At 54.8% G+C, this 26,800-nt stretch overlaps 1 long non-coding RNA gene across 1 annotated transcript; it reads right to left on the minus strand.

Annotated features, from left to right (window-relative positions):
- Positions 1-14,923: 14,923 nt before the first annotated feature.
- LOC147958776 (uncharacterized) lies at positions 14,924-16,721 on the minus strand. Its single transcript, XR_015611188.1, has 4 exons — positions 16,099-16,721; positions 15,815-15,923; positions 15,689-15,733; positions 14,924-15,196 (listed from the first exon to the last, which is right to left on the minus strand). It is a non-coding gene; the product is annotated as an uncharacterized LOC147958776 (long non-coding RNA).
- Positions 16,722-26,800: the final 10,079 nt, after the last annotated feature.

The raw sequence follows: 26,800 nt of genomic DNA on the forward strand, positions 1-26,800 counted from the left end.
TGACATGGGCGGCATGCGTGGGGTTGGTTCCCCCAGGCATGCGTCACATCTTAGTAAAGGGGCGGTTCGCGCCTTCCCCATAAATGGAGGGAGGCGTGGAGGCGCGGCCCATTTACTGAATGGGGCTGAGGCGCAGTATTCAAGGCGTCCACTCCCCACGATCACGGGGTGGGGAGTGGTCGTCTCACCCATCCCCTCGGTTCTGCACGTCCGCCACGTGTCTCCCATGCGCCTGGGGTGGCAAACGGTGCAGGCGGGAAACCGGGCCGTCGCTGGTTGGGGCGGTGGGTCGGTCCTGGCTCCCTGCGCCTTCTGTATCTTGATTGGCCGAGCGGGGCGGCTGAGTCCCAACCCCGATCCTTTATAAAGAGCGGGAGGGGGGGATGGCGTCCCGCATTCTTTCATATTCTTCTTCCTTCAGCTTCTGCTCCTCCCTTCCATCCGTCATGGAGAGAGGGAATCCCGGTCCTTGAACAGTGGCGGCGAGGGTCGCCGCTCGACAACGCGTCCCTCCTTCTCCTGCGCCTGCGGTGGCCGAGCCAGCCGCGAGGGGAAGGGGGAGGGGGCGAGGCCGTTGGCGAGGCCGGGGCGCTCGGGGAAGGGGAGGACGGTTCGGCGCGCCGGCCTCGCCTCCGCCATCAGCTCCTCCTCCAATGGAGGGCCATGTTGGGGATGACCCTTGTGAGTTCTTCGTCAGGCTGCGCCGGCCGCCGCGCCGTCGCCTTCGTCTCCCGACTCCATTTGCGCGGGAGATGGAGCTGGATCCGCTGGAGTCGTTGCGGCTGCACATGAGGGGCTGCGAGATCAGTGGCACGCGGGTCTGTGTTGACTTCCCCGCCCCTCACGTGATGTATCTTCGTCGGGGATGGAAGACGTTTGCTCATATCATCCGCTTGACAGAGGGGCTCACTCTCCATTTTAAGCTGATGGAGGGTGGCCTTCTCTCCGTCAAGGTCTTCGGGCTCTTTGGGACCTGTGCAAGGTGCTGCGTGGAGAGCTCTTCTGATAGTGAAGACTCCTCCTCGGGCGAGAGTGACGAGGAGGACAGCGGCAGCGATGACGAGGGTAGTAGGCGGCAGGATGAAGGGTCCGACTAGGTGTCGAGTGCCGCTCCGTGCGGCACCGGCGACCCCATCATCCGTGTCGTCGGCTCCCTGAACTTCTCGGGGTCGTCTCCTTGGGCGGCTGGCGTTGGGAGGCTGCGGAAGAGGAAGAGGGAGGGCGGCAAGGCCGTCAAGTCGGAGTACGCGGGCACCGATGCCTTCGACGCGTGCTGACGTCCTGCCGCCTTGTCTTCGAGCTCTGCTTCCGGCGCCGCCATCACCATCCAGCCTTTGGACGGCCACCAAGATGTTCTCTTGGTGTCTTCTGCCACCCGTAGCTCGCCTACGCGCTCCTTTTGTCCTTTTCGCCTCCTTGACCTGCCTCCTGAGGAGAGGGACAAGAAGGAGATTACGGGCACCTTATCTCTTTTTAGTTTGTAAGCCTTCGGGCCTTTGTTGAATTTAAAACTTGTAATCCCATCATTCATGTTTTTCATTCCCTATGGACTGTACCTGAGTGGAATGTTTTTTTAATGAAAAAGGGATGCTTGCCGGGTCATTTGTTTGCGGGTGGAACCCACGACAAGGAGTAAATCCTTGATATCTTCAAGATAAACATTTCCTTGCCCGGCAACAGGCCTTGCTGTCTCCCCACTTCGCTCGACCTTCCTCACGCCTTTGGCGGAGGCAGGGATGAGGCGGGTTCAGGCTCCTTGTTTCATCCTTTCGCTGCCGCCACTACGACCAAACTTGGCCCCAGGAACGAGCCCTAGGGCCTAGAGTTAGGGGAGCACGGTAGCTTAGGGGAAACGAGGTTTCACATACCTCAGTCCATAATGGAATGCATGATAAGGGATGAAGAACTTATCTGAAGCTGCAGTCCCCGACAACCCTGGTTCGCCGTGGGTGAATCTTTGCTCTTGCAGCCCCCGGCAATACTGGCTTGCCGGGGGCTAGATGCTGGTCTGTTCCTCTTTTTTTTCTCCCGAAGTGGTTCGGCACGGATATCTGTGTGTCCTGTGAACCAAAGAAGACAAAAGAAAGACAAAGAGATGCACACTCGACCTCTAAGCTAGGGGTTAGTCGCTGCTAAGCACTATCAACCCTAACCAAGGACGAGACTCGACCTAGCATGCATGCTATAACTTAGGGCGCCAGCGCTTCATTTATTTATGCTCAGGGTCTGCGCCTGGCTTTGTACAAAGGGTTACAAGCGTCATCGGCAAGGCTCGTACAAAAGGTGGCTTGCCGGGGGCCCGGCAAGCCACGCCTCACGGGTAAAACTTGCGAAGATGCTCAATGTTCCAGGAGTTACTCACCGGAACGGCATCTTCGGTCTCCATGCGGACTGCGCCGGGCCTGGTGACTCGTATTACCCGATAAGGGCCTTCCCACTTTGGCATCAACTTGATGGAATTCTTGGCCGATTGAACGCGCCGAAGAACAAGGTCGCCTTCCTCAAAGCTTCGGGCATGAACCTTGCGGCTATGGTAGCGGCGTAAGGCTTGCTGGTAGCGCGCTGCTCTCACAGCCGCCCGAAGACGATCTTCCTCAAGGAGCGTTGCGTCATCTTGTCGCAATTGCTCTTGCTCAAGCTCGTCATAAGCGAGTACTCGACGTGACCCGTAGATGAGCTCCGTGGGGAGAACTGCTTCTGTCCCGTATACCAGGGCAAAGGGTGTCTGGCCGGTGGCTCGATTTGGTGTCGTTCTAATTGACCAAAGAACCGCCGGCAATTCATCAATCCAGCGCCTTCCACTCTTGTGCAGTCTGTCAAAGGTCTTTGTCCTCAGGCCTCGCAGTACTTCAACATTTGCCCTCTCAGCTTGACCATTGCTTCATGGGTGAGCAACGGAAGCGAAACAGACCTTGCTACTGAGGTCTTGAATATATTGCATGAAGGTGTGGCTTGTGAACTGCGTGCCGTTGTCGGTGATAACCCTATTAGGTACACCAAAACGGCACACCAGTCCTTTGAAGAACTTGACGGCTGACTGTGCTGTGACCTTCCTCACTGCTTCCACTTCTGGCCACTTTGTGAACTTGTCGATTGCAACGTACAAGTACTCAAAGCCCCCGACAGCGCGGGGGAAAGGGCCCAGTATGTCAAGCCCCCGGACCGAGAAAGGCCAGGAGAGAGGAATGGTTTGAAGGGCTTGAGCTGGCTGATGAAGCTTCTTTGAATGGAACTGACACGCTTCACACCTGGTGACTAGTGTCGTCGCATCCTGGAGGGCGGTGGGCCAGAAGAAGCCTTGCTGGAACGCTTTGCCGGCAAGGGCCCTTGACCCGATGTGGGATCCACATATGCCTCCATGTATCTATGCCAACAGCCCCAGTCCTTCCTCTCGAGGGATACACTTCAATTTCACGTCGTTCGGCCTCTTTTTGTACAGGACGTCATCGACGAACTGGTACATAGTAGAGCGACGGGCTACTTTTTCCGCTTCTTCCTGCTCCTCAGGAAGTTCCCCTGTTTGGAGGAATCAGACGGTATGCTGTGCCCACGCTGGAGCCTGGGGCTCGACGGCGAGGACTAAAGGCATTTCCTCCGCTATCGGAGCGGCTGTCTCCATGGCAAGAGCTTGATGCTTTGTCGGAGCTAGCCGTCCCGTGGCGGGCTCAGTGTCTCCGGCAACATCCTTGCCGGCGGCTTCGGGGAGCTCGGCGGGAAAGTACTTGCCGGGCCCTGATTTTCTCCTGTTGTTCTGCTCTGTTGATGGATCAACGGATGGCTGAGTTAGCCGAAGCACAAAGGTACCTGGTTCCACAGGTAGCTTGAGGGCAGCGCGTTTTGACAGGTAATCGGCGATATCATTCTCCGCTCGGGGAACGTATTCTGCCTGTATACCGTCAAAACGCTCTTCCAGCTTTCTCACTTCATTGACGTAGGCCTTCATCAACGTGCTCTGGTAATCCTTGTTGACTTGCTTGACGACAAGTTGCGAGTCGCCTCTGACAACGAGTTTCTTGATTCCGAGGTCCGCCGCGATCCTAAGACCGGCAAGCAGCCATTCGTACTCAGCCGTATTGTTTGTTGACACCTCCTTGGGGAAGTGCATCTGGATCACGTACTTGAGGTGCTCTCCGGTGGGCGCGAGAAGCAGTACGCCAGCCCCGGCGCCCTGTAAGGAGAAAGCTCCATCAAAGTACATGATCCAGTCGCAACTTGCCTCCTTGCCGGGGAGAGCAGTCTCTTGGGTTTCTTCGTCAGGCGTCGCGGTCCATTCTGCAATGAACTCCGCCAGGACTCGGCTTTGAATCGTTGAGGTACTCTCAAACTTGAGGCCAAAGCTGGACAGTTCCAGTGCCCACTCTACGATCCTTCCCGTTGCGTCTGGATTGTGCAATATCCGTTGCAGAGGGAGGCGAGTGACGATAGTGATTTCGTGCGCCTGGAAGTAGTGACGCAGCTTCCTCGAGGCCATAAGAAGGCCGAAGACCAGTTTTTGCACACCAGAGTACCTCGATCTAGCCCCCTGCAGGAGGGAACTAACAAAGTAGACCGGGTGCTGCATCATTTTCTTTTTCGGCGGCACTTCAATTGGCTACGTCGTCTCGGCATTGGTGGCGTCGGGCTCCATCGCTGCTATTACCCCATCGTCAATTTCTCTCTGCTCCACTAGTGCGGCGCTGACCACCTGGTTCGTTGCCGCCAGGTACAGCAGCAACGGTTCCTGTGGCCTAGGCGCACCTAGTATTGGCGCGGAGGAGAGGTACCTCTTCAAATCTTGCAATGCTGCTTCGGCTTCTGGCATCCACTCCATCGGGCCCGCCTTTTTTAGAATTTTGAAAAAGGGAAGGGCGCGCTCGGCGGACTTGGAAATGAACCTGCTCATGGCGGCAACGCAACCAGCAAGCCGACGCACATCCTTGACTCGCTTGGGCACTTCAATCTGCTCTATAGCTTTGATCTTGTCCGGATTGGCCTCTATCCCACGCTGTGACACAAAGAACCCGAGAAGCTTGCCAGACGGGACGCCGAAGACGCACTTCTCAGGGTTCAGCTTGAGATTGATCTTGCGTAGGTTTGCAAATGTTTCTTGTAAATCTGATATGAGGGTTGCCCTGTTCTTTGTATGGACCACTATATCATCCATATAAGCTTCCATATTTCTATGGAGCTGGGGTTCAAAACCAATCTGGACCGCCCTTGCAAACGTTGAACCAGCACTCTTGAACCCTAAAGGCATCCGTATAAAGCAATACGTACCACATGGGATGATGAATGCCGTTTTCTCTTCATCTTCCCTTGTCATGAAGATCTGGTGGTAGCCGGAGTAGGCATCGAGGAATGACAACAGATCACACCCAGCTATGGAGTCAACAATCTAGTCGATGCGCGGCAACAGGAAGGGGTCTTTGGGACAAGCCTTATTAATATCTGTGTAATCAATACATAGCCTCCACTTCCCATTTGCCTTGCGCACTACCACCGGATTGGCCAACCACGTTGGATGGAGCACTCCTCTTACCAAACCCGCTGCTTCCAGTTTCCAGATCTCCTCTATGATGAACTCTTGTCGTTACAAAGCTTGCTTTCTGACCTTCTGCTTGATGGGCCGCGCATGAGGACAAACAGCAAGGTGGTGCTCAATCACCTCCCTGGGAACGCCGGGGATGTCGGATGCTTGCCTTGCAAACACATCGACATTCGCCCGCAGAAAGGTGACGAGCGCGTCTTCCTATTTGTCGCCAAGGGTGGACCTTATGGTAAAAGCTCCTCCCGTACCGTCCTCCTTGACAAAAACCTTCTTGGTTCCTGGCGGTGTGGCCCTGGACTTCTTGTTTCTGTCGGCGGAGCTCTCTGGCATGTCCTCGACGGGAGCGCTACACTCCGAAGAGGTGCGCTTGCCGGAGTGGGTACCTGAGGTGTCACCGGTCTTCTTCTTTTGCCTTCCCGGGGCTCCAGTGGCAGGAGCAAGCGCCTTAGTAGTGGCGGCTGTTGCAACTGCTTGTTGGTAGAGTTGGTCAGCGCAAATTAGCGCATCCTTCTTGTCTGATGGGACGGTGATGATCATCACAGGCCCCAGCATCTTCAGGGTGTTGTAGGCGTAATGTGACACCGCCATGAACTTGGCTAGCGCTGGGCGGCCAAGGATCCCGTTGTAAGGCAAGGGGATCTTGGCAGCGTCGAACACAATCCTTTCTGTCCTGTAGTTCAGATCACTCCCAAAAGTCACGGGCAACGTGACCTTTCCCTTTGGTTGACTTCTTCCCGGGTTGACCCCCTGAAACGTGCCCGTCTCTTCGAGGTCTTCATCAGGAATCTGCAATTTCTCGATCACGGTAGGCGAGATTAAGTTCAGACCGGCCCCGCCATCGACTAGCATCTTTGTCACCTTGAGGTTGCGTATTGTTGGTGAAACCAACAATGACAAGCACCCGACTGCAGTAGTGCGATCAGGGTGATCCTCAGTGTCAAAAATGATAGGTGTGCTGGACCACTTCAGCGGCCTTTGGGCATCAAACGACGATTCCGCCACTGTAATCTCACGCGCCCACTATTTAAGCTGGCGGTGAGAGGTATCCAGCGAGGCGCCGCCATCGACGCACATGGCCTCTGTAGCTTTCTGAAATTCTTGGTCACCAGACTCATCGTCCTCTTCGTGATCATCGTCTTCTGGCTTTTTGTCACGGCCCCGGGCGGGCCTCTCCCGCTATTTATCTTTGCCGCGACGGCCCTCCTGGCCGTCATGCTTCTTGCCGGACCCCTCAGCACCGTCCTGGCCTTTCTCCTTGTCCCGCCTCTCATATTCAGCCCTCTGCTTCTCAGCAAGGAGCTCAACCTGTCAGCAGTTCTGGAGATCATGGCCTTTGGTGCGATGGATCTTGCAGTATTGCTTGTCGGAGTTTCCTGGCTTCTCGGCAGCCGCCAAGGCTCGGCAGGCGACACATCCGGCAATTTCCTTGCCGGGGTCATCTGCCTTGGTTTTCTTGGCGGAGCCGGCATCGTCAGATCCCTTGACGGCAAGCACAACTTTACCTTTGCGCTTCCTATTGTGGCGCCGGCCTTTCTTCGCCGGGGCGGCAGTATCCTCATCTTAGGAGTCGGTTTCAACGCCGGCATCTTCGCCAGGGTACTTCCTTCCCTCTTCAGCTCGGGCACATCTGTCAGCAAGAACATAGAGTTCTGCCACATCTTTCACCTTGTTCATTGCCAGTTCTTCGCGCATCTTGCGGTTACACACGTTCTGATGGAACGCGCTGATGATGGTGGCAGGGTGAACATCAGGGATATTGTACTGTACCCGGCTGAACCTCTGTATATACTTGCGCAGACTCTCGCCTCCCTTCTGGGGAATGACATGCAAGTCGCTTTCTTGGCCATGGGCTTGGTGACCTCCAGTAAAGGTGCCCACAAACTCATGGCACAAATCCGACCGGGAGGAAATAGAGTCTATCGGCAAGTGCATCAACCACAACATGGCATTGGGTTTAAGAGCCAATGAAAAGTAATTCGCAAGCACCTTATCATCGCGGGCTCCGGCGGCTTGCATGGTGATGGTGTAGGTGCTGAGGAACTTAGACGGGTGAGTCTTGCCGTTGTACTTTTCACCAACGTCAGGTTTGAAGGCGCGGTGAGTGGGCCACTGGAACAGCCGCAGCTCACGGGTAAAAGCTGGACAGCCTACCTCGTAAGGTAGGCCTCCAGGGATCTCCGGGGCCGGGTGGTTCACAGCAGGCCCTGCTCGCCTGTCTGACTGGTGGCGTGCTCCGCGTCGGCGCTCGATACTGGTTCGAGCGTCTTCATGGGCTCGTTCCCGAAGAACTTGGCGCTGGTCACAGTGGGTTCGCGGGTCAGACGATGCTACGGAGATGTCGTCGCCCGCGACGTCGTGACGAGCCGGCGTCCGCGGTACCGGATGGGGAAGAGGTGAATGCACCGTGGTCGCGGCACCACCAGCTTTTCCGCCACTGGTCCACGGGGCTCCACCGGAGCGTCGACCCGGGGGCCCCACCGGACCTGGTTCGTCTTTGTTGGCCACCGCAACAAGGCTTCGGATAGTGGCTCTCCATTCGTCGAGTTTCCCCGTTGTGGGAGGAAAGTCGAGGAGCAACTGCGCGCGCGCCAGGGCCTCTGCTGGCGTCGGTGGCAACGAAACCTGCACGGATCGCGATGCGCTTCGACTTCTGACCATGTCAGAAGGAGCTCTATCATGACCCCGCGGTCGCGTGCCGTTTTCACCAGCGCCTCAGCGAGTGGGCAGGTCTTTTACGTCCCGGGAGTGGCACTCGGGGCTCTTCCCGCGGCGACGCCCGGGATCTTCGGCGTGATTACGCCGTTCGTCGCGCGCTGCCTGGGAGGAGCGCGCTGTTGGTGCCGACGTGGGAGTCTTGGAGGCCCTTGTGTCGCCTTCGGGCGGGGCGGCAATGACCCTGGAAGGCCCCGCTCCACCCGCGAAGGGCTTGGCTCCGCCTTTGGATTTGGCGACGTGTGGCCCGTTACCAGGCGCACAAACATCGCTGCCTCCCAAACTCCGGTTGCAGGGATGGTGTTGGTGTTCGCGAGCAGCGCCCCGGATCCTTTCTGCGACCGGTCCGCTGCTCACCCACGTCGGGACAGGCTGTCCGGCTTCCGACTGGCCAACTGCCACCGTCGTCTTCTTCTTGGGCGCCATGATGATGAAGAAGCGCCGAACTAACTGCTAAAGCCGATTCTCACAACTGCGCCCCCTACCTGGCGCGCCAAAGATGTCGGTGGGAACAGCACCTATGGGATGACAAGAATCCCTACTGTGGTTAGCGGGGCGCGGGGTCGTGAGAAGAGCGGATCAAACAGATAGTACACGGTTCATTTATCTAGGTTCGGGCCGCGAGGATGCGTAAAACCCTACTCCTGCTTTGGTGGATTGTATATCCATGTTCTTGAGCTAGCGATGGGGTGTTAGGAGCTCCAAAAAGGCGAATCCTTCATCTGGTCGCCTCGGGCCTCCTTTTATAGAAAAAGGGGTTGCCACAGTGGCACACAGGAGGTGGAAAGGGTACAGTGCTGCGAGGTTATCCTTCGCATCACATGACAAGGCGCATTTAATGCGTGTTGCTTAGGTGTCCTTTCTTTATCGGGGACGGGGGAGAAACCTGTGTCGTCCGTCGCCGCTCCTTCTTGTGTCGACACGCGCCCTGGCCAGCGACGCCTGCGATGCCATGTAGGTAGGCAGGCAGCTGAGGTGGCGCAGTGGTGGGTCTTCATGAAGATCTGCATGCCGCCACGCGGGTGCCTGCACAGCTGGTTGGGTCGGCAGTTGCATGCATGTGGTGGTGGAGGTTTAGTCGGCATGGGCCTGATGGTAGCCCTGCGGGTGTCCTCGGCAAGGGCCTTGCCGGGGCCCCGGCAAGGGTCTCGCCGAGGCGCCTGCTGTCATCCCCGGCAAGGCGCTTGCCGGGGGCCTTGTGGTCTTCCTCGGCTGGGATCCCGCCAAGGGTTGTCGTCTCCTTAGTGCGTATCTGATCTTCAATGTCTTCACAAAGATCTGCATGCCGCCACGGGGATGTCTCCCGAATCCTTGCCCTTTGGGGGCTGTGGACTCAAGGGTGATTTGCTCCGTAGGCGCGGGACGAGTCGCCGCGGTAAGGGTCTTGCCAGGGCTGCTAGAACTTTCTCCCGGCAAGGATCTTGCCAGGGGAGTCTGCTTCGTCCCCTTTGCTCTTCGTGGTCTTGGCCTTGGCGTCGTTCTAGTTCTCTTAAGCTTTGGTCTTACCCTGGCTCACCTCCCTTGCCTTGCTTCGTGTGGTGGTATCCGCAGCTCAGACTACCCGTGCACAGTTATAGGGGTACAAAAAGTGTACCCCTCTTTTTGTACACCGACAGGCGGCGGGCTGGAGTCAGCAATCGCTTGCTGGATTAATGAAGTCCCCAGGCCGACTGGTGCAGCCCTCGAGCTGAGTTCTGGAGTCTTCGGGCTGGCCGCCGCAGTCCCCGGGCCAGGTTCTGCAGTCCCTGGGCCGGCTTCGACTGTGACGGCTTTGGAGCCATCTGCCAAAATCCTCGTACCGTCTGCCGGGGCTCTGGAGTCGGATCCGACTTCTTCGGGAGGAGCTGGCACGAAGATGGAGTCTGACTCTGGTGAAGGCTTGACAGATGGCCTGAGGAGGTGTTGAAGGGCGACGCCGGATGGTATTGCTTGGCGGGTAGAGCCGATTCGTGCCAAGGCGTCTGCTTGGTCGTTGTCGTTTCTTGGCACATGGAGGAACTCGCACCCCTTGAAATATCCACTGAGCTGCTGCACGAGGAAACGGTAACTCGCCATGTCTGCATCTTTGGCGTCCCAGTCGCCAGACGACTGCTGGACCACTAAGTCCGAGTGGCCATAACACAGGATCCGGCGAATGCCAAGTTCTTTGGCAAGCCGGAGCCCGTGAATTAATGAGCGCCTCGTATTCGGCAACGTTGTTGGAGGCGGCAAAATGGATTTGCAGTGCGTATTTGAGCTTGTCGCCTTTATGAGAAGTGAGGACAATGCCGGCTCCCAAGCCGGTGCGCATCTTGGAGCCGTCGAAATGCATCCGCCAATGGGTGGAGTCGGGCGCTGGTGGTAGGTACTGGGTCTCGGCCCAGTCGACGAGGAAGTCGGCCAGTGCTTGTGACTTGATGGCGGTGTGGGGCTGGTAGTAGATGGTGTAGGGAGCCAGCTCTATGGCCCATTTGTCCACTCGGCCAGAAGCATCTCGACTTTCGATGATCTCGGCAAGTGGGGCCGTGCAGACCACAGTGATTAGATGCTCTTGAAAGTAAGGCCTCAACTTCTTGGCGGCAAAGTGCACGCCATAGCACATCTTCTGGTAGTGGGGGTAGTTCTGCTTGGAGGTCGACAGCACTTCGCTCGGGTAATATACCGGTCTCTGGACAGGTAGTGCCTTGCCTTCCTCCTTGCGTTCCACTACAATGACTATGCTGACTATCCGGCCGGCGGCAGCGATGTACTGGAGCATGGGCTCCTTAGGAGTCGGAGCCGCCAGAACGGGTGGAGTAGTCAACATCTTCTTCAACTGAAGAAAGGCTTCGTCCGCCTTGTGGTTCCACTCGAAAAAAGTGGTCTTCTTCATGAGCTGGTATAAGGGGAGAGCTTTCTCGCCCAGCCGACTGATGAATTGGCTGATGGATGCTAAGCAGCCAGTGAACTTTTGCACGTCCAGCAGTCGGCTGGGTACCTCCATCCTCTCAATGGCCTTGATCTTTACAGGGTTGCACTCTATGCCGCATTCAGAGACCAGGAAGCCAAGGAGTTGGCCGGCTGGTACTCTGAAGACGCACTTCTCAGGGTTGAGCTTGATCTGGAATCGGCGCAGGTTCTCAAAGGTCTCCTTGAGGTCTTCCAGCAGTGTTCCATGCTTCTCCGTCTTCACCACCACATCGTCCACGTAGACGTGGGCGTTTCTGCCGAGTTGCTTGAGGAGGCACTTCTGCATGTGATGCTGAAAGGTGGCGCCGGCATTCCTCAAGCCGAACGTCATGGTTAGGTAGCAGAAGGCTCCAAACGGTGTGATGAAGGCGGTCTGTTAGCCGGGTTTAGCTTGATCTGGTGATATCCTGAATATGCATCCAAGAAGCTCAACAGCTCGCATCTGGCTGTGGAGTCTATCACCTAATAAATTCTTGGCAAAGCAAACGGGTCCTTGGGGCAAGCCTTGTTGAGGCTTGTGTAGTCAATACACATTCTCCACTGCTTGTTCTTCTTCAGTACCAGGACCGGGTTGGCTAGCCACTCTGGAAAGAATACTTCCATAATGACGGCTGCTAGGAGTCGGGCTATCTCTTCTCCGACAACTCTTCTATTTTCTTCTGACAGGTGGCGCAAGGGCTGCCTGACTGGCTTTGCATCAGATCGTACATGTAACTTGTGCTCGGCGAATTCCGTCGGTACACTTGGCATGTCTTTGGGAGTCCATGCGAAGATGTCCTGATTCTCACAGAGGAAATCGACGAGCTCGCCTTCCTATTTGCTGTCGAGGTTTGCACCTATGACAGCGTACCTCTCTGGGTGCTCCGAATCCAAGGGTATCTTCTTTGTCTCTTTGGCCGGCTTGAACGAACCCTCAGCCTCCGACTCCGACTCCTTGGGGCTGGGCGACACCTCTAGCTGCTTGCCGGCCATCGCCACAACCTGGTCAAGGAGCCGCTTCTCGGCCGCGATCACCAGGGACTCGGCCAACCGACAACTCTCAGCCGCACAGGCAGACGATTTCTGGTAGTCGCCGGCTACGGTCAGAATCCCCTTGGAACTAGGCATCTTCATCTTGAGGTAGGAGTAGTGGGGGACCGCCATGAACTTGGCCAGGGCGGGTCAGCCAAGTAATGCATGATATGGGCTCTCGAGGTCCACCACCTCAAACCAAACTGACTCTCGGCGGAAGTGATCTTTGTCTCCAAAGAGGACGTCCATCAGGATCTTGCCGATTGGTGAGCAGGAAAGGCCAGGAACAATGCCGTGGAACACAATCCGGCTGTTCTGAAGCTGTCTTTGCTTGACTCCTAACTTCTCCATGGTGTCCTTGTACAGGATGTTGATGCTGCTGCCTCCGTCTATCAGAACTCGCGAGAAACAAGCAGCTCGTCTATCCGTGGCAAAGGTGGCATCCAAGACCAAGGCATAAGAGCCCGGACTCGGCATCACCTCTGGGTGATCAGCCCTGCTCCAGCTGATAGGCTTCTCGGACCAGTGCATGAATTCTGGTGTCTCTGATGCTACTGCATTCACCTCTTGCTGCTACAGCCGCCTACTGCGTCGATCATCAGCCACGCTGGTAAATATCACGTAGGCTCCGTGCTCTTCGGGGTACTCATCTTGTACTGCGCCGACTGGCCTGACAGCCGTCTGCTGGGGCGGAGGCTGCTGCCCAGTAGGCGGGGGAGGCAGGAGGCCGTCTCCTTTGGCGATCCTGGTGAGCCAGTGGCACTTCCGGGTGGTGTGATTTGACGGCTTCGCGCCGCTATGGAACTTGCAAGGACCATCCAGAGTCTGCTCGTATGAGAAAGCCGGCAACCAGTTGGGCTTGCCGCCTTTCTGTCGCTTGGGTGGAGGCTGCCCATCCGGCTGCTGGTCTTCGACTGTCGCCACCTGCCGGCTACTGGAAGCCGGCTGCGGGGCCTTGCACTTGTGGTCGCTCTGCTGTTGTCGCCAACTTGCGTCTCCAGCCGGAGTTCTAGGAGCCTGAGGGGCCACTTTGCCAGTCGCACTAACTTGATTCTCCGCCTTCATGGAGGAGTCGGCCGTGGCATACTTGTCTGCTATGATCAGCAGCTCGTCGAGGGTTTCTGGCTCGTCGCAGAGGAGCTTGTGCTTGAGGAGGGTGCCTTCTCTGCACCCAGTGATGAAGTACTCGATAGCCTGCACCTCGTGCACGCCCTCACAAGAGTTCCGGAGCTCGGCCCAACGCGTGAGGTAGTCGCGAGTCGACTCGTTGGGGCCTTGCACGCACAAGGAAAGCTGACGAGGCCTGGGAGGACGCTTGTACGTGCTTGTGAAGTTGCAGACGAATGCATCGGTGAAGTCGACCCAGCTGTTGATGCTGCGGGGCTTCAGGCTATTCAGCCATGTCCGGGTCGTGCCCTGGAGTATGAGCGGAACGTATTTCACGGAAACACACTTGTTGCCGTTCGGTATGCTGACGGCCGTGGAGTAGTCAATCAGCCAGTCCTCCGGCTTCACGGAGCCGGTGTACTTGGCCGTGTCTCTTGGGAGCATGAACCCTTTGGGAAAGGGCTCGTCTCGAATGCGGGCTCGATACAAGGCGGACCCAACTCGTCTTCTTCTTCCAGCGCCAGGGATCGGTGAAGTCGGTCGATCCGGTGGCGGGCGTCGTTTTCTCTGACTCCCTCTCGACGGCCAAGGCGGTTGCCGAGAGTCGAATGGTCAACAGGCGGTGGGGAGACTCGCCTTTCCTTGCGAGGAGGAGGAGGCGGACAGTCGTCCCGTCGTTCCACTGCTCTCGGGCGGCCGTCTTGGTCGCGCTCTATGGTAATGCGAGTCCGACTGTGGCTGACAGCTGGATCCTTGTCTTTCCTTCCTCGGGCGCCGCCAGTCGGCGTTCGAGACGTCGCGCCTTGGTCTCGGCGTGGAGGCGGGTCGTCATTTTATCACTGCGGCGCCTCCGTGCGACAGCCGGCCTCGTTCTGCGCGGCAGCCGCGTCGAGGAGCCGCTGGACTCGCTCTGTCATCAGGCGGCGCTCTTCGCCCTCAAAGTTGTCTAGCTCGTCCGCCGCTGCCTGGGCGGCTCGAATGTTCTCCGCAGGCGTGGCGTATACAAGGCGATTTTCCCCGAACAGGTTGGCGATGGCCACACCGCGCTGCTGGACCGCGCCTAGGCAGCTGTGCCCAGTTGGGGCTGGCGAGCCACCTACAGCGCGATCCATCTCACGCTGGTAGGCTTATGACAAGCGTCTCATGCTAGCCAGCTTCTTCGCGCCTTTGACAAGCTGAAGGCGGCGCGCCTCCAACCACTACAACAGATCGGGCCTACTATGACGAGCTCAAAAATGTCATCGAACATCCATAAACGTCACGAAATACCCCTACGTGACATTTTCCGTGCGTCACGAGCATCGTCACGGAATCCTCATCACAGATTACTCCTTGTGACGGCGCGTGCACAAAACGTCACTCAATATGGAACCTTCAGTGACGTTGATGTCACTAGATTTTTTATGGCCCAATACACATTGTATTTCTAAATGGGCTGAGCCCGATAATTTGGTTGATTTACATTTTATATCCATTTTCTAGGCTATGGGCAATTTGTTGCACAATGTTGTTTGATTGGGCCTTTGTTGGGCCATATCCATTTTCCACCAATTATTTAAAAAAATCTACTCGTTCAATATATTTCGATTTTTCCACACATAATATTTTCACTTCATACGACAAGCAATTAATCTGTAAACAACTTGTGTATTTCACAACACACATCACAAAACATCACAATCATAGTTCACATACTACATAAGGCGAAAAGTACACAAGTTACATAGAAACCTGATGAAACAAGTAGCATTAATGGGCACTAAGGACTAAATTAACAAGTGAGTATTGTCTTTGGCTCCCAAACATAATTGTATAACTTTCGTCTTCATCCTAATTTCTTGAAGGCAACTAAAGTTGTTGTAACCCTTCTTTGTCCACCGTGACTTCTTCAAAGATGACTTGCATATCATCCTGTCAAAAGCTAGCATAGGATTAGAATTTACAACAAACTCGTAAACAGATCAAAAGAAGAGGGCATGCTGTGATTATAAGGCTAGTAGTGACTTGCCATATCGTGCATGTGCAACTAAGACATATAACCACATTAGAACTATCAGCACATATATTAAACCATGCAGATCCATTACTTGCGGGTAAGAGCAATTTTGGTTTATTTACAGTGGGAAGAAAGAGAGGGGAGGTGAGAATCACACTGGTACCTATTAGCATCTAGAGAGAACGACATCTGTTTCAGACTATGCTTGATTTTGGCATGAGCACTACTCCACTTGCAAAACAACCATCAATTGGCTGATGTGGGGTCTAATCACACGAGGAAGAAACTTGTTGCCTATATAGCACTTTGGCACACACGCAACAATGCAAAACTGTGTACGGTGTGGATTGTAACAATCCAAAAATTTGGAACAACATGGTTGAGGAGGAAGATGGAGTAGCAGCTACCGTGCGTTGTTGGATCAGGATGGAGGGAGTGCCACATTGTTCGTCCTACATAGAGAGGAATGATGTTAGATCGGTCCTGTCAATCAGAGGCAAAGATGAACTAGAGGTGGCGGGAATATGGCTTACCTGTAGAGATGAAAAAAACATGACGGCGGCTAGATTATTGATGCCTCATAGTTTTTTGCTGCTGCTCAGTGGAGGTAATAGCCATCATCATCGACCTCATGACTGGCACCTGTACAAAATTCTAGCATTATCACAAAATTCTAGCATTATGAATTATGTGTTCATTAACTTAGTAAGCTAATTAGTTCACCAATTTCACATCACCTAGTTCATCAGTAGATCAAAACTTCAAAAGTTCACTCCTACAAAAAAAGGGGAAATAGATGGAGAAAATGGTATCTCACAGTGCTCGTCGTCTTTGAGGTGGCCGGCGACCCCTGCATCTGCCGGCCATGCGCGGGTGGAGCCCCTGGATGGCGGTTAGGCAGGTAGGGGCCTAGGGGGTGGCCATGGAGGACGGTCGTCCTCGTGACGGTGGTGACGGATCCAGTCGTCGTGGAGGTTGGCCTTGCTCACCATGTTGGCTGACGACGATGAGCAGACGCCGGGAGGGGCGGGGAGCGCGGGAAGGAGGTGTCCATCGTGGCAGGGCCGCACCTCTGCTTCCACCGCAGTGGATGTTGGAGGAGGGCCACAAAGGTGGTGATGCGTGCGTCAACGTGGTGGAGTGGTCGGCCGCGTTAGGGATCGCAGTGTCGGGGAGGAAACGCGACAACTGCAGCGGATATCACGCCATGGACGTGCGGCCCGAGAACGTCAACAAGAGCAGGTACACGGAGGGCTCGTCCTCCCGGGCCCGACTGTCGCCGCTGCAGGGCCATCCTTCGGGGTCTCGATGCCGGTGGTGGCGGGAGTTGTTGCGTCGATCGTGGGGGCGGCGGAGGTGGACGGGAGTGGGAATGTGGGAGACGAACGGCGGAGGAGATTGCAAGATTGGATCGGGGTTGAGAAATAAAAGGACGGCGCAAGATCGGATAATGAAATTAGGGTCGGCCGGTGTATAGCTAAATGGGCTTCGCTCCCAAAAAGAATTGCCAACCCCGCCTAGGCAACTTAAAGTTTTCATACCGCTCAAAAAAAACTTAAAGTTTTCATCCTCTTGTTTCAAAAAATATATTTTCATTCTCTGCGCCCTAGAGCAAATCCATTCTACTGCAGCTAGTGGGTTTGATACGCTTACGTCAAAAAGACAGTTGATTTTTTTAACACGGAAAGATAGTGGGTTTGACACTACCATGTATGTGTATAATCTTTTTTTTTTGGTGGTGGTGGGGGGGGGGGGGCATGTACGTGTATAATCTGATAACCTGTTTTTTTAACACTCCTGATAAATTTTTTTAAAAGACACGTACCATGTATCTATTCTGATAAAAAAACATGTACCACATACCATATGTATATAATCTTGATAAAATAAAAACAAAAGGCATGTACCACGTACAATTTATCATGTATCTTGAGTTCTCTCATTATACTCCCTTTCTTGAGATGGAACAAAATAACTGCACGTCACATCCATGGGCTCACAACAGCACCATTAAGCTTTATTTTGCCACTACTTATGTGTATTATGTTGAATTTTTTTTGCATCACTTACCACATGATATATGTGGTAAGCAACCCAAACTATTAAAAAACGCTCAATAACCTATGAAAAAATTATGCCGGGGTCCAACTACCAGCATTGGCACATGGGACCTACTGCACAATAAGCCGTGAAGCTTCTATGGGGGTCCCACTGCTAGTAGTTTCACGATAAAAAAATGAGCGTCGCACATTTGTAATAAATGTCATAGAAATTGGCAACCAGGTGGCACTCGGTGGCTTAGGCAATTCAGTGACATTAACTGTCACTCATTTACAGTAATCAGTGACGCTACCTCCAAAACATCACACACTAGATATTTTCTTGACGTTGTCAACCATCGTCACGCGGACTTTCGTCACAGTATCTTAATTTTCTTGTAGTGAACGTCTCCACGTCAGCGTCTTCCGGAATGGGAGCGGTCAGGTCTTGCAATGCCGCGCCAAGTGGGTCATGCGCTCCTCCGTGGGGATGCTCGTCATGACTGATGACGAGCACCTCTCTGACGGTGCTTCCGTCGCTCTCCGCGCGAGGGAGCGGCTCATCATAGACCACCACGTTGGTGGGGAATGCGTCGAGCGACGCGGTGTCGGAGTCGACTAGCATCGGGTTGGTGGAGCCTACAGACTCCAAGTCCACGGCAGGCTCGCCGGTGACGTGGAGTTGGTCAAGGAGGCCCGCGAGGAGGCTCTCGGGGCCGCCCGTGCCTGCGTCGATAAGATCGGCGAGGCAGCTGGCTGCGTAGGCGATCTCAGCGCCGTGGAGCGCGTCGGCGCAAACTCCGTCTAGTGTGCCGGGCTGGCTGTGCTCGCCAGGGAGGAAAAGGGTTCCCGTCCAGAGAAGGTCTCCGGACGACGGTGCACCATGCCCCATGGTGGGCGCCAAATGTCGAGGGTTGGGTGCGTCATATGCCAAAGGATGGCTTATCATGGTGGGGGCGAGTAGAACATCGCCGGTGCCTGGAAACGGGATAAGGCGAAGGCATGCACGCCGGCGAATCTTACCCAGCTTCGGGGCTCTCCGGGAAGATAATACCCCTACTGCTGCTCTGCGGGGTCTCCGCATGATCACTATGGCAAAGTGTGTACACGGTTGCTCCTTGAGCTGTTTCTTGGAGGTAGGAGAAGGCTAGGCTAGCTATCTCCTTTATATATGATCTGGGCTAGCGCTAATGGATTCGAACCCTTTGCATGGGTGCCCTGGGGGGTTTATATAGGCCTACCCCCCAGGGGTACAATGGTAATCCGGCTGGGCGCGGGCCCAGCCTTCAGTTTCTTCGGCCTCCATCTTCTCCGCCGACTGCTGGGGCCCGCCAACTGGTTCGGTACGGCGCCGACAGGCTGTGTCCGCCGCTGGCGGGTCTTGCCGGCTGCTGATTACTGTAGCCGTGCTTCTAATGACGCAGGCTTGGTCATGGGGTCGTGGCAACAGCCCCGCCGCCTGGCGGGCGATCACTATTGCCACTCCCCGTCACATCTGTTTAATGGCGCGTGGGCCCCGGGGGAGGGGCTGGCCGACTATCGGGGGCCGACTCCCACCGGGTCCGACTGGTGACGCTCTCGCCGTCTTCTGGACTCCCGCTGACTAGTGGGACCTGCCGCCCCAGGGTCGTACAGACAAGCCGTAGTGGGTGCAGGATTCTGCCCATTGGTGCTGATGTCAGGGCCGGCATGACAATAGTGCCGCGCCGGACGGAGATCTCCGCGGGTACGTCGTACTGTGGCCATGCCTGCCTTTGGAAAGGGGTGGGAGTGGGCTTTACTGTAGCCACTCCCCGTCCCGTCCCCCTTTGATGAGGGCATGGGGTTTGTTGGAGTCGCGGGCCGGCTCCCATGGCCGGCTTCTCTGGAGGTCGCTAGTTAGGAGTCGGCTCATCCTGAAGTCGTCCCCGGGACTCGGCCGCAAGTGGGCAGTCGGTCGCCTTGCCGCTGACTTCTCAGAAGGCGGCTTTTCGTCCTGGGGACTTGAGGGGCGCAGCCTGCCCCGATGTCTTGAAAGGTTCAGGGACTCGGGTTACCGACCCGTGGCCCATTACTCTGACAATTATTGCCTCTAGGGCATATTTCCTTCAGCTGGTTGCCACGTCCAACGCTTTGGCCGGCTCCGTCTGGACTTCGACGCGCTCCGTAAGAGGAAAGGGTCTCCAAGCTGCAGCAGTGGTGCCGTCCGGCCGTTGAAGCATAGGAAGTATATCGCCATAGACGAGTGAGTACCCTATCTTTGTGATTTCTTGAGTGCTGCTTCTCCTCCTGACTGTGGCTCCTCAGGGTTCCTTCTGTTAGGGCCACGAAGTCTCCCGAGAAGCAACCTCCTCCTGCCTCGAATCCTCCACTAGCCTTTAGCGTCCCAAGTCGGTGTGCCACGCCCGATGCGAGGTCGGCCGGAGTGGCAAGCGCGCTAGCCTGGCGCCTCGAGCCCGCGCCTTTTCTGTCTCTCCTTCGTGGCCTTGCCTGGGGCGCGGGAAGTGTGCCAAGGGCTCCCCCTCTGGTTGTGGACGACGGCTGGATGGCTTTGATACTGGCTTCTACTTCGAGCATTGGGCCCTCACCCATCCAGGCCTCCACCATGGCCCAGACGGTGATCGGGGAAGCGCCAGACCCCAGCCCCCTGCTGGGGGGGAGCGAGCCGCTTCGGGCCCCTTCAGCGACCCCTGCTGCGGGAGATGGGCCTGGTCGCACACTCAAGGTTGCACGCGAGCAGAGCATCGTCTGCCACGAGCTCTTTCTGGAGGCAATGGGAGCGATGAGCCGGCTCGGCGGAGAACTCGCGGATGTTGACACGCGCCTTGAAATCGAGGGCCTCCGGCTGCCGGAGAAGTGGCACCAACTGAAGGTAGCCATCAACTTCGCGCACCTCCAGCGTGAGCATGCCAACGCGGAGGCCGAGGCATCCCTGGCAACCTCGTGCGAGGCCAATGCCCGAGCCTTGGAGGAGGCCAGGGAGGCCGACCGTCACCGCGCGGTCTCCGAGGAGCGCAGGCGGGAGCTCCTGGTCTTGAATGCCTCTTTGGAGCAGCAGGTGGAGGCGCGTAGGGCCGCCCTAGCATGGATGAAGGGGACGCCTGCCGAGCTGGAAGAGATCTGTAAGCGCGAGGAGACGCTGGCGCTGGAGGCCACGGAGCGCAGCCTTGAGCTCGAGACGTTGGAGACGAGGGAGCGCCAAGTTGCCCAAGCGGAGGATGCCGCTAACGCGCGTGAGGCAAGGATCCAGGAGGAGGTCGACAGTAGGGTGGCGCAGGCTCGTGCAGACCTCGACAGCAGGTATGGCACGAAGCTGGAGCTTGCGGGAGCCGAAGCTGATGGCCGGAGCTCCGTCTTGGGGTCGAGGTTGGCGGAGGCAGAGCAGTGCGAGAAAGCTGCCGCTGCCGCCCTGATCTCTGTGCAGGCTGAACTGGCCTCTGCCCGCGCTGAACTGCTCGCACTCCAGCAGCGAGTCACCACCGCCGAGTCACTCGCACAGCAGAGCAGGGAGGAAGCACTTCGTCGGCGGACGCTGGAGCGCGTGCATGCCCCCATGCTCCAAGGACTCAGGACCAGAGCCAACGCGGCACTTGGCGCCATCTGTGACGAATATGCCCCTCATCCCCACTCATACGATTATGCCAGCCATCTTCGCTTTTTCACCGATGTGGTGACACGCCTAGAGAACCGATTCGAGAGGGCTCGCGAGCTTGTTGAAGAGAGGATCCATGGCCTGCTCGGGCGCGCGTTCTCCCACGTCTTCAGCCACCTTCAGAACATGAATCCCAACAGGCAACCTGGCGCGCTGGGTGGAGGACAATGTGGATGCTCTAGTAAGGGCCTTCGCCTTCGAGGACGACGCGGTGGTGGTCACGGCGGATGAAGGTGACGTGGTCGACGATGGTGAGGGCGGCGCCGGCAATGATGGCGGTGATGCCAGCGACGGCGACAGCGACGTGTCTGAGGGCGACCCGGAGGACGCAGTGAGCAACATGTACGATTGAGCCCGTGCTTCCTCGTCGTTGACCCTGCATGCGAAAGCTCGGGCACGGCCCTGGAAGTTGTAAGAGCATTTTGGGAGGGGAAGCCCCTCATGTAAACAGATTACTGCTTCTATCCCCTAGGCCAAGCTGGAGATGTGTTTTCATGAGCCCGCAAGTCCCGCCGTGAGCTTACTGCTGCAGTTTACCTTAGTCACGGCCAGTTCTAAACCGGCTCGTGAGGTCGTGAACTTCTGAGGGGCCTGCCGATCCGTCCGAGAGGGCCTCGCAAGAAGCAAGCGCCAGCCATAGAAGGACGTGCGCGCAGCGCGTGCCATGCCCAGCCCCCACTCGGGAGGGGCTCGCGAGGGGGGAGGCAGCAGGCGCGAGCTCCGAATCAAGGCAAGTAACCAAAATGCAAGAAATCGCACGGACGAGAAAAGACACCCCCCGCGCATACCAATGAAAATTCAACTTCAAAATTAAATCCAAGGCCAGAAAACGGGGCTACAGAAAGGAGGTTAAAAGCAAATGGCCGCGTCCGGTGCCTACTCTAGTCTTCTGGTCTTCCACCAGCGCGGAGCATGGCGCATCCACTAGGACGTGGGCGGGAGCCCCCGAGGCCCGAGGGCGGCTCTCCAGAGACTCCGGGGCGTGTACAGCCCCACTCATTATTCCGTGAGAGTGTCACGAGCGGAGACCTTCACAGGCGCGAGCCTTCCTTCATATCGCCAGACGAGGGCCCGCCTTGCGCCACCCTCGACCACTGTTGGGGCATCCAGAAACCAGGGCGACGCCAAGGGGCAAAGGGGACGCCAGTGGCACCCTCGGCGACCAGGGGCCCTCTGCCGGGGGGAAGGCTCGCCAGCGCCTACCCGGCAGAGGACCTACCTCCGGGCGACGCCTTGCTCCGTGCGACGCAGGGAGGGGCCTTGCTCCCGGATCCTACCCCGCAGCCCCCAATGCGCCTCCCCTGGCGAGATGGGGGCTGCCATGCTGGGGCCGTCGTCTACCACTGTGACCTGATTCACTTGCGACCCATGGTTAGCGTAAGCCTGCTCCTGATAGATTAGTGGTACCCTATAGCTGCTGTCACCAGCGTGGTCGGTGAGGCCTCCGGGTGGCTCTTGGAAGGCCCCAACTTCCAGCGTCTCCTCTTCCCAACCCGGCTTGAGGTACGAGCCGGGGTCATCTTCCGGCGTGTACTCTTGGCCCATCATGCGGGGAACATAGGCCTCCGGAGCCGTCGCCTCGGAAACCTCGCTGAAGTGCCCCACGCTCCATGCCGCCTGGCCTGGCGTGCCAAGGTAGTAGGGCGGCATCCTGCCGGAACCGTGGAGGGCGATGCTTACGCTTGCGCCCATTGGGGGAGGCACATGTGTGGTTGGGTGTCCGGCACCGCTGGTTGCGCCGGTGCCGACGAAACCTCCTGGTGCGCCTGGGGCGCGGGGGCTCGACGAGGCCCACCATGTGGTCTGGCCGTAGCCTGAGGCGCAAGCAAGGACCAGAAAGGCAGCCCACCCCTGGCTGCGGCGTCCAACAGCTCGGCCACATTCTCCACCAATGCATCTCGGCCGCTCTCCTTCAGTCGGCATCGCAGCAGCTCCCGCACGACCGTGAGTGTGGCCCTCTTGTTTGCTTGTTCCCGCCGGGTGTGCGGCGCCATTGCCGCAACGTAGCTGGAGGCTCTTGCAGCGGCCCGCGCTTGCCATGGAGTAAGGGTGGATGGCATTTGACTGCGCCGCCCGTGCCCCACAGAGTTTGGCGGTGCGCGTGTCGCCTGGAGCGCGGGGTTGGGGTCTTCTTAGGTGGACGCCGCCGCCCAGGCTGGCCTAGCTGCCCAGTGGTCGGCTTCGGTCCTCGGGTCGCTGGACATTGGAACCACGGAGTGTCGGCGGATCAACTGGCGGAAGAGAGGCTCCGGCGCACCCCTACCTGGCGCGCCAAATGTTGGATTTCGGGTTCCGACAAAACCCTTGAGGTTCGAACACTGGGGTGCGCATGAAGATCTCTCCCCCTCTATCTCTCTCCCTCACCACAATCTCAAGTCTTAGCGCATCGAACTCGCAAAACAAAGGGACACAAGATTTATACTAGTTCGGGCCACCGTTGCGGTGTAATACCCTACTACAGTGTGGTGTGGTGTATTGCCTCGTGGGCTGAGGATGAACAGTTACAAGGGGAAGAACGGCCTCCTGAGGAGAGGTGTTCTTGTGCTTGAAGAGCTTGTGTGGTGTCTGGTGGTCTGAATGATCCTCCCCCCTTTGCTAAGGTGGTGGCTAGTCCTATTTCTAGAGGCCCTGGTCCTCTTCCCAAATATTGAGCGGGAAGGGATCCCACAACGGCCAGGTTTGAAGGGGGACAGCTCGTACAAGTTATCCTGACAAAAGTAGTCTTCGCCTACCAAAGGCTCTGGTGGTGACGCCGTCTTGGGCTCCATGGTGACCTCCGTCCTGCCGTCCTGCTGGTCTTGGTCTTGTTGCACCGATATGCAAATCTTTCCTTGATGCCTCGGGACTCCGTGCCTGAGCTCGCCTCTTTAGCACCAAAGGTGAAACGAGGACACTGTGCGCGCTGGCGCCCTCCTGGCCTTGGTCGTCATGGCTTACATCACGGGGACCTCACGAGGTCTCCCTTGCCTTGATCTCTCCACCCCTCACGAGCCAGCCTGGTGAGGCTGCCTCCGAGGAGGTCTTGCATCATCCGCCTCGTGAGGCTTGGCCCCTCGCGAGGGTCTTGAGTGCTTGCTGATGAAGATGGGCCGCACAGGGCCGCTGGTGGAGCCACACCGTGGGCCGCAGGCAGGCAACTCTGGGGACCCCCGTTCCCAGAACGCCGACAGATACGGCTAGCCATGGAAAGTGAAAGTATGGTTGAATAAGGAATAAACTTTATTTTCTATTTGGGAACCGCCTATGATATATCTAGCTTGGAAAGTGTTGGTAACTCTAAGTCGTTTTCGTTGGTGGGATGGATACACCTCCCAAAACGTTTTTGTCTCTAAGTTTTTCGCTTTGAGCTCTGGCACCTCTACAAATCCCTAATTCCCTCTACAAAGGGTCTTTCTTTTACTTTATGCAATTTTTATTTTGAATTTAAGTCTCCATCTTCTATTATAAAAGCACCAACTAGGAGGCGCTATGATCATACTTGGGCATTGGGTGTAGTTAATATGCGAGTGTGTTTCATGGATGGATCAATGATTGAGCATGATGTGTTAGGGATAGCTTATTTTAGCGTTGATATTTTGAAAGAATGGTTGCTTGTTGATATGCTTGAGTATTTAAGTTATCATGTCAAAACTAGACTATTGCTTTGAAAAATATAAAAGCCTAAATGTCCATGCTATAAAGAAAAGAAATATGATATGACATGATAGGCAGCATTCTACATCAAAAATTCTGTTTTTATCACTTACCTACTCGAGGACCAGTAGGAGTTAAGCTTGGGGATGCTGATATGTCTCCAATGTATCTATAATTTTTGATTATTCCATGCTGTTATATTATCAATCTTGGATGTTTTATAATCATTTCATATCATTTTTTGGTACTAACCTATTGACATAGTGCCAAGTGCCAGTTGCTGTTTTTTCCACGTTTTTTACATCGCAGAAAATCAATACCAAACGGATTCCAAATGCCACGAAACTTTACGGAGATTTTTTTATAGACCAGAAGACACCTAATGGGGCAAGGCTGCGCCTGGGGTGCTCCGAGGAGAGCACAACCCACCAGGGCGCGCCAGGAGGCCCAGATGCGCCCTGGTGGGTTGTGCCCACCTCGGGTGCCCCCGGACTGCCTCTTTGCTCTATAAATACCCCAATATTCCAGAAAACCTAGGGGAGTCGACGAAAATCAATTCCAGCCGCCGCAGAGTCCAGAACCACCAGATCCAATCTAGACACCATCACGGATGGGGTTCACCACCTCCATTGGTGCCTCTCCGATGATGCGTGAGTAGTTCTTTGTAGACCTTCAGGTCCGTAGTTAGTAGCTAGATGGCTTCCTCTCTCTCTCTTGTTTGATTCTCAATACAATGGTCTCTTAGAGATCCATATGATGTAACTCTTTTTGCAGTGTGTTTGTTGGGATCAGATGAACTTTGAGTTTATGATCAGATCTATCTTTTTATATCCATGAAAGTATTTGAGTCTTTTGATCTCTTTTATGCATGATTGCTTATAGCCTCGTATTTCTTCTCTGATATTTAGGTTTTGTTTGGCCAACTTGATCTATTTATCTTGCAATGGGAAGAGGTGCTTTGTAGTGGGTTCAATCTTACGTTGCTTGATCCCAGTGACAGAAGGGGAATCGACACATATGTATCGTTGCTACTAAGGATAAAACGGTGGGGTCTATCTCTGCATAGATAGATCTTGTCTACATCATGTCATCGTTCTTATGGCATTACTCCGTTTCTCCATGAACTTAATAGACTACTAGTCGTGAACCCGTGCGCTTGCACGGGCTAGTAATTTGAAAACCGCGTAGTGAGTCATGTGTTGTTTTATGCATGATTTTTTAAAATCCATGATTTTTTATATTTGTACTGAAGCATGTTTTACTTTACCAAATATTTGGCTCCAGCTGTTAGAGCCATATTGACACTGACATGTGTATTGTTAATAACAATTAATACGTTGTAACTCGACATATTCATCATCAACACATATACATATGTATATTTCTTTTTTGCGAGCATGTTTGCGCGGTAGCTAACTTTGATATAGCTAAGTTTAGCCCATGTGTTTGTTTTCAAAAATTGTGGCTTACGCGAACAAAAGCAAGGGCATAACTGTGGTAAAATTTAGCAGAATGATTATTTTAAGATATGTCAATTACAATAGGAACTTTCAAGTGTACAAAATGACAATTGTATATGGTGAAAATAAAACACATATCTCACAGTTGGTACCCATTACTAATTTGAATATTGGCATACTATTTACATCCAACGTTAATGTGCATATGAAATCTAGGACGTGTGATTCAACCATTACATAATATAGATAGGTGGCTTGTATATTCTGTCTAATGGGATAGTGTCTTTGTGAAACTGGGATTTCATGCTAGCTATTTTTAAAAAGAGTGATGAGACCTTGAGAAGAGGCCCTTTAATTAGTACGTAATATATCATCCTAAGTACCCCATGAAGGACGGATATAGTGAAAAATGCTTTGGAGGACGGACCCCATGAAGCCAATTAATGTTTTCATAGAATATGTGTTTTTTCGATTTTCTTGTATTTTTAGTGCATTATATTTATATGTATCTTTTTTTTGCATGGTAGTATATGTATTTGTGAAATATCATCAACACATATTTTCGTATGTACCATACACAAAAAATACAAATACTTAAATGAAAATGGACTTCTTTTTGTTCTGCATTTTGGCGAGAATTCTGTCATTTTTTGATAGTCTATGTATGATCGTATTGTTTCAATATATATATATATATATATATATATATATATATATATATATATATATATATATATAAAACTAGTGTTACTATTC

This window comes from Triticum urartu, chromosome 7A (assembly GCF_056163025.1).
Source record: "Triticum urartu cultivar PI428250 chromosome 7A, HENAU_Tu73, whole genome shotgun sequence".
In the NCBI taxonomy this organism is placed as follows: domain Eukaryota; kingdom Viridiplantae; phylum Streptophyta; class Magnoliopsida; order Poales; family Poaceae; genus Triticum; species Triticum urartu.